Raw genomic sequence first — 20,089 nt, 5'->3', positions numbered from 1 at the left:
TGAGATGTTGTGGAGAGAATGCCTCCAGAAAGAAAGAAAAGAAAAGAAAAGAAAAGAAAAGAAAAGAAAAGAAAAGAAAAGAGAAGAGAGAAAGAAAGAAAGATAGAAAAAAGGAAAGAAAGAAAGAAAGAAAGAAAGAAAGAAAGAAAGAAAGAAAGAAAGAAAGAAAGAAAAAAAGAAAGGAAAGAAAGAGGAAGAAGAAAAGAAGGCAGGAAAACAGGCTGAATTTTCTAACTTTGGCAATCAAAGAAGGATCTCTTCATGGCCTAAGGTGATCTGATATTGATGCTTCAATCTTCCCACTAGATTCACCCCTTCCCTTGGTGAAATCTTAACCTTTGGTTCAAAGAGTAAGAAGGTATGGAGAGTTCCAATTTCCCTTTAATGTTAGATCCCAACTGTTAAGAGATGAGTAAAGGAGATAACTTAAGTGATAACAAACTTTAACACTTCACGCACCATTCTCCTTTTGAAGAATTGCAAAATGGGGAAGATGGCAGGAAGCTTTTATAGTATAAAGAATAAAGAACAAACCAGAGAAAAATAAAAAATATAAGATTGACTGGGGTCACACAGTCAACCTTGTTTGGGGTGAGAAGGCCCAGAGATGGCTAGGCATTTGGGAATTGGCTGACTGGATATATTTCATTTCTGGTCAAGGGAGGATTTACAGGGACAAGAAAGTTAACTGAGTTTTGGTTTGCTGATATGGCACCCTGTACAAAACCAGCTCCATCTTGGGCCTAGAAATTTATTTTGACAAAACATAGCCTCATGATCCTTCCCTTAGTATCCTTGGAGCATCTCTTTGACAGAATGAACATTTAAATGTGACTTTACTAAAGGAAGTAGATGAAGGGCACAAGATGAAACTTGATTTTCCAGTTTAACAAGACATAACTTATCTTCCTCATCTTTTTGTCTACTACAGGGCTCTCTGTTACATTCCTAGTCTGTCCCCAGGAGGCCAGCAAGGAAGGTGGGGTAGGGAGAGTCACTGTTATCTTAGCACATCTACCACCCAGACACCCACACCAAGACCTTCTCTCTCACCCAAGTGTTCCCTCTTTTTCTCACTTAAGACCTTCTTTTTCCTGGATGACTGGTGCTGGGGATGACCCCCTCCCTATCCAGAAGACTTTGGTATCTGCCTATATATATATATATATATATATATATATACACACACACACACACACCACACACATATACATGGCTTGCTGGGACAGGAAGAGGGGATCCTTTGCTTTCTTCAGCCTAATGGCATCTCAATTCAATTTATGTCAAAGGCTTTCTCTATATAAACACCTACTACAGTGGTTAAGAGTTCAGACTCTGGGGAGAGGCTACTAGTTTTCAAATCTTAGCCCTGTAGCTTACTAAATGAGTGAACTTAAGCAATTATTTAACTTCCTTGAGTCTCTATTTTTCATGTGAAGATCAGAGATAAAAATTGTATCAACCTCACAGGGTTGTTGTAAGGATGAAATGAGATAATATAGGTAAACTATTACCCCAGTGACTAGCACTTATTAAATTCTCAATATACATTAACTATTTCTATTCCTATCATTATTATCATCATCATCATCATCCCAGTTCTTTTTGAAACCAAAGCATATTATAATGTTTACAAATTTTTTGTATAGTGTATATCCAAAAATAGAGTGCTTACAGCAAGTTCTGGCAAGTGTGCACCAATGATCATCAATAAATAAGTAAATAAACATCTTTCTGTATTTTCTCTGTCACTCAAAATATTTAGCTTTCTCAAACACTAAAGATAAAAATCAAATCCATGAGTTCTAAAGCAATGCATTTTAAATGCTTAATGTACCCATTTGATATTAACTCTATTGTTTTGTGGACATAAAATGTCTCAAATGCTCAGCTAATGCTATGACTCCAGCTTTATTATAACTAAGAATTTCCTCTTTCATAGTTGCCGCCATGTATTAACAAACGAGCACTCCTCTGTTGTAAGTTCAGTATAGAGTAGTTGTTTGTAGATTGCTCTTAATAACAGTGCAATTTTGTCCTGAACCTATGATTCATGAACAAGGTTGAGAACTAAAAGGTGGATGATGAACAATAAATCTTGTTGCTGAAAGAATCAGGATAGTTAAACAGATGGACCCTAGACATGTCAGATTTGTGATCTTCTGGGTACTAATCATTATTCCCAGCAACAGGGAGAAATAAAAATAGTTGTATTTCTACAATGGATAAAGAGGCAGTTTACACAAGATCTTTCTATTTGGGTTAAAAATAGAAACATAAATAAAAGCAAAGAAACCACCAAATAGTTAAGATCCACTTGAGCAAAAATAGCTACTTCTGAGTTGAGCTGTATTTGCAATCAGGCCCATTGATGACCCCAGTCATTCTAAAATATCCCTTCATTTTATTCTTTTTTTCTTCTTAAAAGACAAAAACCAAACCAAAACAAAACAAACAAAAAAGGAGACAAGTTATATAATCTACACACTGGAAGGAAGACTAACCATTTTTATTTCTTACTGCAATTTGAATTGGAAAGGAACACTCAGTCCTAGAACATGGTAATTCATCTCCTGTTTCTTTGTCCGCAACTACAAGTAGGAGATAGTTCAGAGCCATTGCCAATCAGAAAATACAACAGAGCTGTATTAGCTTCTCATTTGTTTACTGGCAGATCACAGGCCACTTCCCTAGCATCTCAGACATCCTGTTAGCTCTTAGAGACTCCATCCAGGCATACCTAGAGTTCTTCAGAATAGAAAGGGCATCTCAGAATGCTCCTCTTTTTGTCTGTGAACATGTCATAGTTGAGTTTTTAAAATATTCTCCACCTTTGTTTGTTTCTTAATGCAGTACCAAGATGTAATTTGTATGGAAGCCAAAACTGAAGACATGCTGAATATGTGAATACTGAGGAAGTGGTTTCCTTAGCAATAACAGGCATGTGAAAGTCAAAACTTCCTTTCCTTCTCATGTGACCTTTTTTTCAAAGCAATTCAGATAGAGGACAATGGAATTGAATTCCAAGCACCCACAGTGTTCATGAATTGCTAAGCAATGATTCACCAAGCACCCAAATTACTCTAGACTGCTTGAGCATTTTATTAGAGAAATTGCTTTGTATTTAAATTTTCCTTCCTCACTTTGTGCATCAGTTTTGCTCATTCCTACAGGGCACTTTTCCAACACTCTGAGCAAATGTAGATACACAGAACAGTCCTAAATAGTGATTAATATAAGGACTTTAGAATGTTAGAAGTAGCACATTACATACAATATTCATAACTATTTGTTCCTATTGGATACTTATAAAAAGGTGTTTGATAATTGAAGTCTATTATTTACTCAGAAAAAGTAATATAACTTAATTTTTTGGCAACTCCTTAAACAATATTTTAGAAACACTAACACTTTCATTCATTTCCATTACTGATTTATTTTTACCCACTCATCCTAAAAATAGTGTTACATTTGGCTTACAAATTACATATTCCAGTTAGTCCTCAAAGGTTAAATGGTGGTAACTTATTTAATACACTAGCAAGCTGGGACCTTAAGGTGTCATGTTCTTTTGCCTTTAATTAAATCGCAGCGTTCTTGAGGAACACATACAAGGCCATCTTAGGAACTCTTTATATCTCTTCATAGCCTCTGAATTGTAAAGCTCAAAATCATTAACATTACTCAACTTCCATCATAATTCTGTGAAATGACTTTGAAATGAGTGTCACCAGACAGACCCAGGACCTGGAGAGCTGGGTCACCTTGCCCCTGTGGTCTTTATGTGTCTTAGGGATAATAGTGACTTTCATATTGGGTTATTACACTCATAAAATAAGCAAAGAGAGGACCTAGAAGAGTAAGTGTTACACAGTAGTCACTCGATAAATATTAGTTTTGCTTCTTGTTCTACATGTCCTCCCCATCCTGATATTTTACGTTCCATTTATGCTGACTTGCTCCTAGTTTAATGTCTCTTCTGGACATAGAAGTGGTCCAACATAGGACCTTTATCCACAAGTGAGCCCCAACCACTGTCTTTCTTGATAGTAAATAAGGGATGAAAACTAATGAAAGTGTAAGCATTTCCAGTGAATTCACTCTGGCCACTTTCTATAGTATCTGTAAGACTGTTTCACAAAAAGAATCTGAGTTTCCCAAGCAAGCAGGGTAGTTTTCCATACCTTCAGACAAAATCAGTGGAGATATACATTCTGCAATGTTCTCATTTGCCTAGCACACATTGCACTTTGGCAGTGAGAGAGATCAGCCTTTGGAGAGGTTATTTCCCAACCTGGATATGTATCCCAGAAAGTGAGTGCACTAGTTACCTTTAGTGAAAACTGGTTCTCATTTTTAGTGCTGTCAGTGCTATCAGCATCCCCTCCTTTTCTAATCAAGGCTGCTTCTGGAAGGTGGGTTGATTTGACTAGTCCTGCTGCCACCAGAACCAAAATCACTAGGAAAGTACTCGCCTGTCTTTTGGAGTAGAATGGAAGAGTAGGAGAAAACAAAGGAAAAAATATGTAACAGAGGGATAAGTAATTGTTTGCCAAGATATTTTTAGTGTTTATTGGTGGTTCACTCAGTTGGTCAGAGAAAGGGACTCCAGAAGTTAGTAGTGACATTGGCTAAGTCACTTTATCTCTCTAGGCTTTGGAACCTTGGATTAAATTTCAAACTATGTTCCGTGGAGCCTTAGAGTTCTGCTATGTTGAGGGCTGGGGAGAGTTAATAAAAGAGACAACTTAGCTGGTAAGATTATATGTGTGTGTCTGGACTCAGAGAAGCTCTGCTTTTATTTGTTTTTATACACTGATTTAGCTTGTTAAAAGGGTACTTTGGCAGAAAAGAAAAGTTAAAGACATAGGCTAAATATTTTCTAATTTCCTTTGAGCCATGACACTCTAGAGCTGTACAAATACAGATTTATAGATTATAATTCATGTAAGAACCAATCAGCAAATACAAAACAACGACAAAAACATGAACCAAAAACTCTGTTTTCAAGACCAAACTCTATTCTAATCTTAGAATCTTATAAATGTCTATTTTTGTCCACGAGGTATTGAGAATGATGTCATAGATAATTCACAGTAAATCTATGGTGACAGTAGAAGGAAACAACAGAAAATGCAGGGCAAGCCTGAGGTTAATATGCTTATAAATCACTGTGGTTCTCCCTATTACTTGGTAGAAAAGAAGTCCCTAATACCAGCTATGCATTTTGGGCTATCTCACACTAACCGATTTTACTAATTCTTTTGACCTTTGAAAATGTCATAGGCACCACTGGGTGTTCAAAGTGAGGGTCTCACTGGGGAAAGAAAAGGGGGAAAAAGTTACAAACAGAGAGGGAGGGAGACAAACCATGAGACTCTTAAATACAGAGAACAAACTGAGGGTTGATGGGGGTGGAGGAGAGGGGAAAGTGGGTGATGGGCATGGAGAAGGGCACTTGTTGGGATGAGCACTGGGTGTTGTATGTAAGCCAATTTGGCAATAAATTATATTTTTTTAAAAAAAGTGAGGCCCCTTGGGGCGCCTGGGTGGCGCAGTCGGTTAAGCGTCCGACTTCAGCCAGGTCACGATCTCGCGGTCCGTGAGTTCGAGCCCCGCGTCGGGCTCTGGGCTGATGGCTCAGAGCCTGGAGCCTGTTTCCGATTCTGTGTCTCCCTCTCTCTCTGCCCCTCCCCCGTTCATGCTCTGTCCCTCTCTGTCCCAAAAATAAATAAACGTTGAAAAAAAAAAAAAAAAAGTGAGGCCCCTAAAAGTAGATATTCCGTCCACATCATCAGGCAACATTAGGAACAATCAGCCACAAAGGGGTGGAGGGCACCCTCTTTTTGGTCACATAGTGGTTCTCTTAGTAACAGACTTGGGGTCATTCTCTGCACAGCCTACTTTTAAGAGGTGAATTGCCTGATACCTGTTCCCTATTGTCCAGTGTCTTCAGAAAAGGCTGGAAGTAAAGCAGCCAGTCTTTTTGGCATGGTTTTACCCCTATTAAAAAGGCTATTGTTGAACTGCTCAAATTGGGATGCTTTGATTGTTAGCACGTTCAGCAGGCTGTGATTACAGTAATTACAGACCTGTGAAGGTCAAATTGACAAAACTGAATATAAACTGGAACTGAATATAAACTGGGACAACCCACTGCACTAGTTCTTTCTGCACTCTTTGGGATTTTTTTGTTGCCGTTGTTGTTGTAACAGTTTGCCAAGTGGTAAATCTATAATAAAAAATAAAAGTGAAAGTCATTGGTTTGACAGTTTGGCTTTGACTACTTAGACTCACAATTCAAGGTACTGAAGTGAATGCTACATTGTACTTTCAGGTCCAGGTATATTTTTGGCTCTATGACCTTCCTCCCTAGTCATGGTCTTGAGTTTCTATGATATATCTAAGTACTTTCTAAAGCACATCATGAGTCTTCAATGTTTTTCCCCCTTATTAAGAGTGTGATGCTGAAAACAAAATGGACAGATATATTTTTTAAGTGTTCATATGTTATATTGTAGAATATTTAGCAGAAACAGCTCTCAAGGAAAGAAAACCCACAAAACTGTATGAAAATAAATGAAAAAAAAATCTTGTAATTACCTACTGAAAAGCCAAAATAAAATTACTTCTCAGGTACACTAAATATAAATGTCTTTCTTTTCCTTTGTCCTTATTGATGGCTTCAAGCAATAGTTTAAGTAACGATTAAGTAAAAATAGAGTCTATTGTCATGTATACTATGTGGAGGAGTGGAGAGGGGTAGAAAAAAATAAACCCTTTCTATACAACAGATAGGGTGTCTGTGGAGTGCTAGGAAAAGGTATGGGGTCAGAAGAAAGGCACTGTCTGAATAAAGCCAAAATGGTAGAAATGGATGGAAATGAATCAATTCTCAAAAATCCAGATGTTTCATCTACTCAGAGCCAAGTATCTGAATTTTGGCTGCCTGAAATTTTCATGTTTCCTCCAGATGTTTGCTTTCATGTAGACACAGTCATAATCTCACATGCCTGATTTCATTATAATTTACCATATTGTTCAAAATTTAGTGGCTTATGACCAGAAGAAGGAGAGGACAGTACAAGCCATTTTTTATGTTTTAGTAGAAATGACATTACTGAAGGGTAATTTTTTAAGGATAAAATTATGCCTTTCATATAAATATAAAATGAATGTGTATCACAGATCTTATTTAACTCATCAATTAATGACAAAAACAGTGAAATGTTACAACTGGTGCAAAGGAGAATTCTAAGAAATTTACGTGTGTGTATCTAAAGGAATTTTGAAGTGAAATTATAAAGAGATGCAAAGTGGGTCTATCCAAAGGGCAACAATCAATTGCATTTTACCAGGTACAATTATTTTTTATTTTTGTGGTAAAAAGTCATTTGCATTATTATCAGTTTTCTGCAACTTACAATTGTAAAACAGCTCAAAGACAATAGAAGGCAGAAATAACCCAGAATGGTGCCCTAAATAGGACATGTGCTAGTCATTTGTATTCTACGTCTTTATTATAATTTTTCATAAAAGCCTTTGTTTATTAAACTAATTATGCAAATATTTCTGAACTCCCACAGTACTTTTACTTAATCCTCATTTACCACCTGCTTAGACATTCTCAATTATATTACTGATGCTTGTATATGTCTTGCTTCGTAGCATCTCTTTGTTTTAATTTCCTCCTATTCACCTTATAGGTGAAGGAGGGATCCCTGCCCCAGGGTTATGAGGATGACCAAACACACCTGACACTGGACAGATGCATGCCACGGGGTTTCCTAGTCACATACATTCACAGTCCAGGAGAAGAGGACACCATGCCACACAAGGCCACACCGTGGCTGCACTCAGGAAAGAGTAAACAGCCAGGACTGTGGGAGGCAGGCACCGTCGTATCAAAAAGATCAGGTGCCCACTGGTGCCCAGTATTTGGTCACACAGTAGTGGAAAAGAAAAATAAAGAATCACTGTCTTACCTTCTACAGAGAGTCAATAAACAAAAAAGTAAAGTACTCAGTAAAGCAGAGAGGGAAAAGGGCAATGAAGAAATTGTAAGCAGGAGATAGAAAAAGAAAGTGCAGAGTGATAGGGATGGGAGCACTTTGTTGAAATTTTAAATTTTTTTTTTCAAGGTTTATTTATTTTTGGGACAGAGAGAGACAGAGCATGAACGGGGGAGGGGCAGAGAGAGAGGGAGACACAGAATCGGAAACAGGCTCCAGGCTCTGAGTCATCAGCCCAGAGCCTGACGCGGGGCTCGAACTCACAGACCGCGAGATCGTGACCCGGCTGAAGTCGGACGCTTCACCGACTGCGCCACCCAGGCGCCCCTGTTGAAATTTTAAATGTGGTAATGGGGAGGCCTCACTAAGAAGATGATGACATTGAGACATGAACTAAAGGAGTGAGCAGTGAGGACTTCTGGTGAAAGAGCTTACAGATGGAGACAGCAGCCAGTACCATAGATGTGCAGTGGAAGAATGCCTCGTGTTCAAGAAAAGCAAAGGATCAAGTATGGCTGGACTGGACTGAGCCAGGGGAGAAGTGGAAAGAGATAGGGTCTCACTGAAATACTGGGCTTGGAGCATGAACCGTACAGGGCTGTCCAGTCTTTGATTTTTACTGAAAGGGTTGGGAGCACACTGAAGGGATTTGGACAAACAGCCCATCATTTCACTAATTTTTCTCTTAGTCCCTTCCTCCATTGTTTTCCACAGTTTTCCACTATAATAACAATTAGATGTTAATGCCTTCTCACCTAAAGCACACTTTCTCTACAGAGAAAGGGGCACTCAAAAAATTCAACTTATACACAGTTGAGCTTTTGAGGCAATACCTATTTCTTCCCTGTTCACATCCCTTAAAAGATCTGGGTCTCCCTGACATAGAAAACATGACAGGGATAGGAAGAACTCACATGCTTATAGGCAGTGGGGGATATAGTCTTTCCCTGCACATGCAAATTCTAGAATTTCCTGCATCCCTCTATCACAGGACAAGGCACATCTGAACTTTAATATATTAAACATATTTCAACTAGTTTTTCTTCCTCATGAATTTAGTTTACACAATGGAAATATATTTCAAGCTATACAACAGTTATAAATGTAGACTGGAATGGACTCTTAAAATTTTTCCTTATATGAACAAGTTCAAATATAAAAACAGTACATGTTATAAATTCTGAGATCAGCAACTTGTCTATACTTTGTGCAGTTTGACAGACAAGACTCATAATTTAGTCCAGTCACACCTTTACTGAGTAAATATAGATCTATCACTGACATGATTATGCTGTCTTCATTTTCCCCCCACCTTGGTCATGGATTTGATGTTTTTACCATTAGCATTTAGAGATAGTGGAACATATAATACATTAAAGATTTGGTGATGGAGAAAAAGGTGGAGGAATCACTTCATCTGCTTCAGGAATGTGTCATTCTGAACCCCGAAGCTGATCCTGTTTGGTTTTAATGAGGTATCATCTCCTATATTTTATATTATTTTGAAAATACTAACAGCTGTGATGGAAAAGAGTTCCACAAACGTGGTGAGGAGAGGAAGTTGTCTGACAGAAGTAGAGAAGGGCTCTCATGCATCCTTTTTCACACTCTTCACTTTAGACAAATTCAAAAATCCACCACCATCACTCCCAACTTTGTCCACCTGGAACACAACACTCATCATCAAGATTCAACTCAAGCATGACCTACTCAATGAAGAACTTTCTTCCTCTGCTCCTCCCCTCATCCCTCTCACAAGTGACCATGCACTCATTATATCCTACATGCGTTTTTATTACTGTGTAAAAGACACTATGTGCTTTATAACTTTGTTTCTCCTTTTAGACTGGAAGCCATGTAAAGGCAGGGACCACAGTTTAATCATGTTTTTATCCAAGTTCAATTCCTAACACATATAGGACTTAAAAAATATTGTTAACAGTTCAATCTTGTCATACTCACTAGGCACAACATTATACCATGCAAGAACAAAGCCTATGATTTGGGAAAGGCCATTCTTCTTTCTTAGAGGTAGCATCATTACATAACAGGGCCATCACTAGCGGCAGCATAGTTTGGTATACAAAGAGAAATGGGATCATTGGCATTTAAATACTTCTCAATTTCAGCACTATGTTGCAAAGTATTTATTTAATAGAGATTTTTCTCAGATTGTCCCTGGTGCACCATCACTGAACAACCTACTTTCAAACTGTTGCTTTGTGTGAGAGAAACCACTTTGCTGACCCTTGTTTAGTCATGGGCATGGAATGGATGTACCTAACCTCTGTTGTCAGCAAAGCCCTGACTTCTGAAACATCCAAATGCCTATAGTTTGGAACAGGATTTATGTATACTATATTCTATTTTTTTAAAAACATTATCAGTTGCCTTCTTAGAGGGTAGCATGACACTGCTGGAATAAAACATTCAATAATGGTTTTTGCTTCCTCTTACAGGCCCAGAGATTGGGATTGGAGCTCTCTGTTCTACGAGGAGAGGGCCTAAGAAAGGAACTATGGACCAGGGCACCCTATGTGGCAATTGTGGTCAGAGGCAAGAAGGGGGAGAAACCAAAGGGATCCTCTGAAAGGCAGTACATAGACTGATAGTGATTGTTTAAAAGCATTTTCCCACTCTGTATTTTAAATCCCCTCTTGTTCCCTACAAGTGTTCATTAATCCTGTCAAGTACAATAGCTTTGGGTTTGGGAAATAGAGGGATAGTAGCAGCAGCCTAGAAAAGAATAATGAGATAGTTGGTGGACTGTGGTGTAGGAGCAGTGTCCTGGGTAAGAAGTGACAAGCAGAAGCCATAATAGCTTTATGTAGCAGTGAGACATTCACTAGGGATGCTCAGAAATATTCAAGGACTTGCTTCAGTCTGGCAGGCTGGGAGCTCAGCTCAGTTTGAGTCTCCAAAGAAAGAAGGAGCCTTGAAAAACTGGCAGGACTAGGGGCCCCGGGATTACAAACAAATGGCTTTTCTCAAAGTATAAGGTAAGACTAAAATAGGTATATGTTATAATATGTCTCCCCTGAGGAGCAAAGGGTTTCCAGTGAAAATTCCATAACCTTTCTTTCTTTACTCCTATGCCTAATAAAAGGTCTCCTAGACTGAAAAAGCTTCAAAGACCCACAGGTGCCTCAGGGAAGCCGCAGGTCTAGGCAGAAGAGAAGGCAAATAAGGAAGGAGGGGGACATAGGGACACAGAAGGATGAAGAAGGAACAGAGGGAGAAACGGAAGAGTTCCCCTGGGGGTGACAGAATTCTTCCAGGAACTCTCAGCAGCTTGGATTAAGAACAGAGGTGATAGTTGGAAAGAACAGGAAGCATGGCACCAGCACTGACCAAGCGGGACAAAGAACCAATCAAACAGACCAAGTGGCAAGCAGGGGAGCCAGCAGGAAGGCCTTGCCATGCTTGCTGGCTGACTGTCAGAAGTGAGTCCTACAGTCACCAGTGGTCTCCAGTCATTCCTGCATGTTGGCCCAGATGCCAACACCCTAATCAGAGGGACTGCCTGGCAATAAAAGAGCATCTTATCTGTGGCAAAGAATTTTGTTTAATGTTTTTATTTATTTTGAGAGGGGGGAGGGGAGAGAGAAAGCAAGCCAGCAGGGGAAGGACAGAGAAAGACGGAGAGAGAGAGAATCCCAAGCAGGCTCTGCGCTGGGGCTTGAACCCACGAACCGTGACCTGAGCCAAAATCAAGAGTGGATGCTTAACCGACTGAGCCACCCAGGCGTCCCTGCGGTGAAGAATTTTTCTGAAGGTGGGTTTGTGCATGGTTGGTAAGGAATGCTCCTAGTTGATCAGTCTCCTTCCCCCATGTGCCCTTTTTTTTCCTCCCCACTACTTTGCTGGGCTCAAGTATGAGCTATTTTTCCTCTCCTCCTACTTTGTCAGTGTGTTCTGCAGCGTGCACTCAGCTCTTTGGAATTCTGTGGGTGGCAGGGGTTTTCTCCGCCATTTCTTGCGCTCAGTGATGTGGAAAGGGAAGAAGTATGAACTCTGACACTTTCTTTTTGTGAACGTTTTGATGACAGGACAAGTGATAGTCAGAAATCTTAAGGTGAGTGGCAGAGATCTGGAAGACACCTTATTTATTGCGGGCAGCAGGTCCTTTCTCAGATCATCCTAAAACGCTGGCAGGTTCCCAACAGCCCAATTTGGAGACGAGCCTGTTTTATTCAAGCCCCAAATAGAATAAGCTATGCAATGGTTCACTGCATAAATGCTCATTCTCTCCCGTCTCTAAGCCTTAGGTCTGTCTCTCCTGCACCCTAGTCATCTTTGCTATTTCTCTTTCATTAAATTCCTTTGAAGTGGTGGATTATTTTTTCTGTCTTTGAAAATTCCTTCTGGCTAGTGGATTTCAGAAGTCCAAGTGCTTTAAACTTTTCCCTCCTCTTTTGAATTAATACTGTACTCCCCATTTTTTTCTTTCCACTTTTGGGGACCGACTACTGTGTTGTTTTATATTACATTTTCATTTTACAACTGTTTGAAAATGGAACTCATGCCATGCACGTGAATATTTTGCCTCCTCTTAGCTGATTTAATCAGCATGGATACCATTATTCATGCAATTGCATGAATAATTTATTTCACTGTTGTAAAAGTTTAATAAAAGTTTTCTTGTCTTTATCAAATACCATGTTACCCTTTGTTCATTTTATAGCAGCAAGATAATCAGAATACAAAGCAGCTCGCATCAAAAAGCAGTGAATGGCATGGACTACATTAAAACTCTCATGTATATACTTTTTGCCATTTTACCTAAGATTAAATAAGAATTTATATATGGAGAAAATGTGGTAGCTATATAAATTTAAGCATGACCAACACTAACCTATCAGTGCCACTTACAGATCAGAAAAAAATTGCAGTTACATTATTACAACTGAGATGCATTTGTACTATTTAGCAGAACACATGATTCTTACCCATGTGCATGGGTGTGATCTTCTACCCACTCTATAACACTCTATTAATGATGAATTCCTAATCCAGGATCATCGTTACATCTTTCGTAGAGGCACTAGAAACAAATACTTGTTCACAGTTAATTTTTTTGTTAAACTCCCAGATTGGCTGCTTTCACCCAGTGAAATTACTCTATAGATTTAAAGTATATCAATATTTACATATCTTCCTTTAATGGTACCATGGCAGGCTTTATGAACAAGAGCCATCAACATTTATATCTACATGTTAGTAATGTCACATTATTACCAAATTGTGGATACAGAAATTTCAATTATGCTCTTTTCATGTAGTTTAGGTATAAAATTCTTAAAAGTTATAAATTAATTCAAGATCACTCTAAAAAATCCAAAAAGCTATTTAGCTGATAAAGGATGAAAGTATGTATGATATAACTACAGAAAAAAAAAAAAAAAGGTTGGTCACAGTCCAGAAAATGCTGATTTGCTGACACAAGTCCACAATCTCTTATCTTAAATTCTTGGAGCCAGGATGTGTTTTAGAAATCGGAATTGGAGGGATTTTAGAAAGGTAAGATAATACATATACACTATATCACGTAACATCACCTGGTGGCAGGGAGCCTAGAGCAGCACCCAACAATAAAATGTTTAGTATTTCCTAAGCCAAACTCATAAATTATCATTCCATGTAGGTTAATTAATGACTATAAACACTTTTGTGTCAGTTCACATAAGGTTTTGTTGTCAGATGAGTTCAGATCATGTCAGGTTTTGCTACAAATTAGCCACTTCAGCCTTTTCAGATTGTGGATTTGTACCTACATATTAATAAACATTTAGGAGCATCAGCATGGTACGGGTACCGTGCTAGATGCTGTACCTAAAATCAAATATGACAAAGTCACTTCCCCTAAAAAGTATACAATCTAATTCATGAGACACTTAAGCAAACCAGTGTTTAGATGTTTGCATTGGATGCTAAGGAAAAAGAAAAAAAGAGCATCTAGATGACACTGAGGAATCAATGGAAGTTCTTAAAGAAGTTCTGTCTCTAATCCTGTAAGAAATATTCTTCAGGAATAAATATATGTCAGTATTTTAAACATTTCCAGAAGAACTGTACTTCTATACTTGCTTTAGGAACCAAGCCATAAACATAGTATCCAATTCATACACCCCAAAATTCCCTATTGGTAAACTTTTACCAGATTATGCCACAGGAAGAAATAAATTCTAGATTTTTATGGTTTACAACAAAAATTGTTTATTTTGGGGGCGCCTGGGTGACTCAGCTGGTTAAGTCTCCGACTTCGCCTTAGTTCATGATCTCGCGGTCCGTGAGTGCCAGCCCCACGTTGGACTCTGTCCTGACAGCTCAGAGCCTAGAGCCTGCTTCAGATTCTGGATCTCCCTCTTTATCTGCCCCTCCCCAGCTCATGTTCTGTCTCTGTCTCTGTCTCTGTCTCTCTCAAAAATTAATAATTAAAAAAATTTTTAATTGTTTATTTCTTGTTCATGTTACATATAATTTGTTCCATGTGTCTTCTCTTTTTCTGAGATATAGGCTGAAGGATTAGTACTTGGGATACTTGGGACATTGCTACTCTTAGAGGAGGGGGAAGAGAATAATGGCACTACCATGCAACGGTTCTCAGTACATCTGCCCAGAACTGGCACATGACATTGTTATCATATTTCCCTGACCTAAGGAAGTTAAACATGGTAAAACCTGATATCAGGGGAGCATAATCTGCCCACATGGATGGCTCATAGTAGTACCCTATAAGGAGCAGGTATTAAATTTTGACATTAATACAACCTACCACACTTGGCTTCTTCATTCTATGGTCTGTGTCCTTTGACCAGGTTCCTGTCTCTTTGAGTCAGTGGCAAGGTCTCTCTCTATATTGAACAAGTGGTAAATCAACTTCTCAACTAGTGAGAAGACCAACCCTATCAAATGAGAAATGTGTCTCATGTAGAGAGAATGGAAAGTCTGGCATGATAGAGACTGATGAATAGATTAAAGAGTGTAAGAATTAGGAACTTCAGAAAGTATATTGCTAAACAATAAATAATTGGGCTCTTGGCAATGGGCAAAAAGGTCTATCATCTTTAGGTAATAGGTAAACAACAACAACAACAACAAAACAAGGAAAGAGACAATTTTGAAACAATTTCAATAATTTAACTAAAAACTAAAATACTTCTGCACACAACTATTTCAAATATCTTCTTTAGAAAATGAAATGCACTGTGATCATTTAGAAAAATTAAATCTAGGAAATTCATGCACATATTTGATAACCTAGAAACATTTGTTTCTAATCATGTGTCAACTGAATAAAGAGCATAAAATAAAATACAAAGATGTAATACAGAAGGCTAATCATCTATTTGAAAGATCAACACATGATAATTTAATGATATTTTGTTTGTGGAATATGCAATGATCCTTGAAAGAAATAGGAACAGTTTTACAAAAGATAATAAAACTAGTAAATACATTGCTCTCATATGTAAACATAGTATCTCATTTTAGTATTGTTATGATCATAGAATTACAAGACATTGTAGAGGTCCCAGAGGAGAAGCAGAAAAAAATGATTAAACATCAAAATGTCTGTGTATTTAAAATATTATATATATACGTGTGTGTATGTGTGTGTACATATATATATACATATATACATGTGTGTGTGTGTGTGTGTATATATATATATATATATATATATATATATATATTCATGAGACCACTTCTTTCATTTTAATAAAGAGAACAAGACGACAAATTATAAAATTATGGTTTTGGGGGTTTTTTTGATTAGAGAGTTGAAGGTAAAAAGAAATACAAATGGATTAAATTCCCAAAATGGAAAAACCCTTCCTAGGAGAGAAGAAACCCAAATCCATGGGCACAGGAGGTGGAGCAAACCCACTGTAGACAGAGGTAAGGAGAAACTAGCCAAAATTTTAACAACTTTTTTTATAGCCAAGGTGGCTGTCATGAAGGAGGTCCTGTGAGAGTGTGCTCAATCACCAAATTTATCCTAATTTTATCAGAGCTTTCCCTGAACACATGTATAGCCAGCTGAAGGATAGATGCTGAGCAGAAAGCAGGGAAAGATTGCTGTAACTCAAAGCCTTACAGAATGCACACGGTAGTGCTCTAAAGCCTGTGGACAAGGAAAGAAGGTAAGAGAGATTTCTTGAAAAGATGGATCTAATACACAGCAACTAAAACCTGGGTGCATGACAGCAGAGCTGAGAAACATCATCCCCTGAGTCACTCACAGCCCTTACTTGAGTGTAAGGCATTGGCGTGCCAAAAGCTAAGACCACAGCAGCAATGTAGAAATAGTCTGTGAAGCTCAGAAAGTCAGGAGAGAGCCAAAAGACCACCATAGGAACCAAAAAAAAATTGGAATGGCATGGAAAGATGGCTATTGAGCTGTAAAACATAAAGACTTACACTGGTGCTCAGATAAACTAGTCCCAATTCCTCTCCTAAAACATTTGAAACCTGTGGTGAACTACAGATGTTACAAAAGCTACAACCAGCCCCAGAGCTAGCTCAACTCCAGCTTAGACTGCTTCAGCTTCATCACTTGCAGCCTGCCACAGGCATGGGATTTCTTTTTTTTCTTTAATGTTTTTTTTGTTTATATATTTGAGAGAGAGAGAGAGAGAGAGAGAGAGGGAGAGGGAGAGAGAGAGAGAGAGAGAGAGAGAGAGAGAGAAAGAGAGACAGAGCGCAAGCAGGGGAGGAGCAGAGAGACAGAGACAGAATCTGATGCAGGCTCCAGGCACCTAGCTATCAGCACAGAGCCTGATGCAGGGCTCAAACTCATGAGCAGTGAAATCATGACCTGAGCGAAAGTTGGACGCCCAACCAACTGGGCCACCCAGGTGCCCCATGGGATTTCTTTTTCTTCAGTAAATAATATTTACAGTACTTTTATATACAATTTCTGGCATAAAATTAAAAAAATATATGTGGTATGCAAACCCGCAGGGCAATGTCATCCATCAATACAATAAATAGTCAATACAAGTTAACCCACATGTGACCAAAATATTGGAATTAGCATATAAAAATTTAATATGCATACATTTTCAAAACGAATGGAAAAGGTGGTAGACAATATAGATGCAGATGGGGAACTTCATTTTAGTAGAATACTGGAAACTTATTTTTAAAAAGAGGAAATTCTAGGATTTAAAAATACAGTGTCATAAATGTAGAATTCGTTCAATTTATTTTACAGTAGCCTAAAAAAAAGCAGAAGAAAGAATAAGTGAATCAGGAGTCAAATTAATAGAAATTATCCAAGTTAAAATAAAAGGAGAAAAAAAATTAAGGAACTGAGAAAAGCATCCAAAACCTGTGTTCAAATGTACATGTATTTGATTCTAAGAAGTAGAATAGGAAGGAAATAGAGCCAATATTTGAGATGATAGTCAAGAAATGTCCAAAATTGATGAAAGATATCAACCCACAGATCCTAGACAAAAAATGAAGTGGATCTCAAATAGGATAAATACAAAGTCAAACATCTGAAAAACAGAGAAGAGAAAATCGTAAAATCAGATACTCCTAGGAGGCATGGATGGCTCAGTCAGTTAAGTATCCTACTTTGGCTCAGGTCATGATCTCACGGTTGGTGAGTTTGCACCCTGCGTTGGGCTCTGTGCTGACAGCTCAGAGCCAGAGCCTGGAGCCTGCTTTGGATTCTGTGCCTCACGGGGGTATAGCTCAGGGGTAGAGCATTTGACTGGATTCTGTGCCTCCCTCTCTCTCTGTCCCTCTCCTGCTTGTGCTCTCTCTCTCTCTCTCTCTCTCTCTCTCTCAAAAATAAATAAATGTTAAAAAAAAAAAAAAGGAGGCACACGTACTCTCATCCCTACTCCCACACACAAATGCATGCTACATTCAGGGGAAAAATCCAGTAATATGTATGGCAGACTTTTCATCAAAATCAAGGAAAGGTATAATGACAATGGCCTGACATCTTTAAAATGCTGAAGGAAAAAGAAAACTGTCAATTTAGAATTCTGTAACTTATGAAAATATCCTTCAAAAATTACAGTGACATAGATTTGTTCAGACATATAAAACTTGTTTGGCTCTAGCAGAAGGGCACTAAAAGAAATGTTGAAAGTTCTTTGTCTAGATGGATCAGAAAACACCCAGTGAAAAACGGGTTACAACTCAGGTAACATGGTCATCTGTTCAGATATTCAGTATCTACGAAGATTCAGTAGCAAGCCCAGGGCTATTTTTTAATAATGCATGATGAAGAGGATGCAAGTTTTCTTCAGCCTTTCTGTTGTGATTTTTCTACTCGACCTTAATACTAGTTCCATATCTCATCCTAACCTGCCATAAACACTTCAAGCATCATTGGATCTACTGGCTATAAGAGTTAAATGGTAGAGCTACTTGTAATAAAACCTGACCTAGCTGAAGACTTTTTTTTTCCTCTGAACATATTTCTTGCAAATATATCATGAAAGTTGTAGTTGAAGCAAATAAAATACATATGATGACTTATAACATACTATGAATTAATATAGGCTCAAAGACATTGAGTGACTATTTCTGCTTATCCTGTGAAGTCAGAATCTGAACTTAAGTTTCCCAATACCAAATCTATATTCGTTACAATTCTGCATTATAATGTGAGAACGATTTTTACGTCACCCTATGTACTAGGAACCCCAAATCTGCTTATTTTTATGGATAATGGACTTATCAAACAATCCTAGAATCATGCCAATTCACATGTGTCAAGAATGCCTCAATCTATCTATTAAAATCATGGAAGGGTCTGAAGACACCCTTGCCAGAAACCATCCTGCCTTGTTTTGTATGCTTTGGGTATAGCTGTTCAATTTATTCAATACATCAAATCTTCCCTTTTTGGAAGATGCATCACAAATGCTGTCTCTACTGATAAAGCTCCTCTAATTGCCTCAGTGAGGGGTTCTGTATCCCTTCTCAGGATTAAGTCCCTACATCACTTACTGCGTATAACTCTCGGCAATTATAACATAGTATTCCATATTATGTATCTGAATAGATCTTACCTCAAAAATTTAAGATCCTGGAGAGCAGACACTGTGAGACAGTCTGTCATATTCTTTTTGCATTGCCTATAGGGCCCAGCATGGTGGTTTATACATGGCAATGGCTCAATATTTATCTGTTAGAAGAAACAGATAAGCAATTTCAAAAGACTGTAGTCCAAATTATTTACATAAGTGTCAAAACTTTAATTTATTGGTTCTAAAACAGTCTTTTTCAAGCTTCACTGGGCAAGTCCTATTCTTGGTTTTCTAAGATTTAACATACCTTGCAGCCTACCCATCCCAATGATAATTTTCAAAATCCTATAGACTACTCAAATCTCATTTCAATTGTTAAGACTAAGTTTAAAGTAATTAAGTAAGCATCCATTCAATAGAAACAAACCAAAGAGATACCACCCAAATAAATAAAATGTATATTTAATCTGCTTCAGTAAAAAAATAGAACTCCATTACCTATGTACAGCTTGTTTTCAGTTTTAGAAGCTCGTAATGTGGTTATATGAAAATAACTTCCATGACTATAAGGCAATTTGTTCTGCTCTCCTCTGACATACATGAATTACAGTGATAGACAATCATATATCATTAAACTAAAATCACATTTTTTTTTTTTGCTGGAAGAATAGGTGTGAGATGGCAGCTCACCTTCCAGCACTGTATTAGTTTAGATAACACCTGCTACAGTAACAGACAAACCACCAAATCTTACTGGTGCAACACTTATTTCTCACTCACCCAAGAGTACACATAAACCTTTCTAGTCTGACAGTGACCCAGAAACTCAGCCTCCTTCCATCTTGTGCTACTTCAACATATGGCTTTCAGGGCTCATCTGGAAGTGAAGAAGAGAACAAAAATGATTATATAAGGCAATCCAAACCCAATCTAAAGAAAAACGGGTTATCACTTCTATTGTGTCTTCAGCCATTAGGAAATAAATTACTAGTGGACATTAATCACTAGCGTTCTAAAATTAGATATTTTGGATAAACTGAAAAACAATTCATGAATGGTAGCATAATTAATGTTGGT

The 20,089-nt window shown here is 38.0% G+C and overlaps 1 long non-coding RNA gene across 4 annotated transcripts in view; it reads right to left on the bottom strand.

The window, feature by feature from the left end:
• Positions 1 to 20,089, bottom strand: part of LOC123608597 — a 395,339-nt gene that overhangs the window by 336,939 nt on the left and 38,311 nt on the right. For all 4 annotated transcript variants that reach the window (XR_006717319.1, XR_006717318.1, XR_006717320.1 and 1 more), the window contains exons 2-3: positions 19,793 to 19,889; positions 19,055 to 19,170 (exon numbers count right to left, since the gene is read on the bottom strand). This is a non-coding gene — a long non-coding RNA (uncharacterized LOC123608597). The remainder of the gene's footprint in view (positions 1 to 19,054; positions 19,171 to 19,792; positions 19,890 to 20,089) is intronic.

The sequence above is a fragment of the Leopardus geoffroyi genome, chromosome B2 (genome assembly GCF_018350155.1).
Source record: "Leopardus geoffroyi isolate Oge1 chromosome B2, O.geoffroyi_Oge1_pat1.0, whole genome shotgun sequence".
Taxonomy (NCBI): Eukaryota; Metazoa; Chordata; class Mammalia; order Carnivora; family Felidae; genus Leopardus; species Leopardus geoffroyi.
This window is presented reverse-complemented; position numbering and strand designations above follow the sequence as displayed.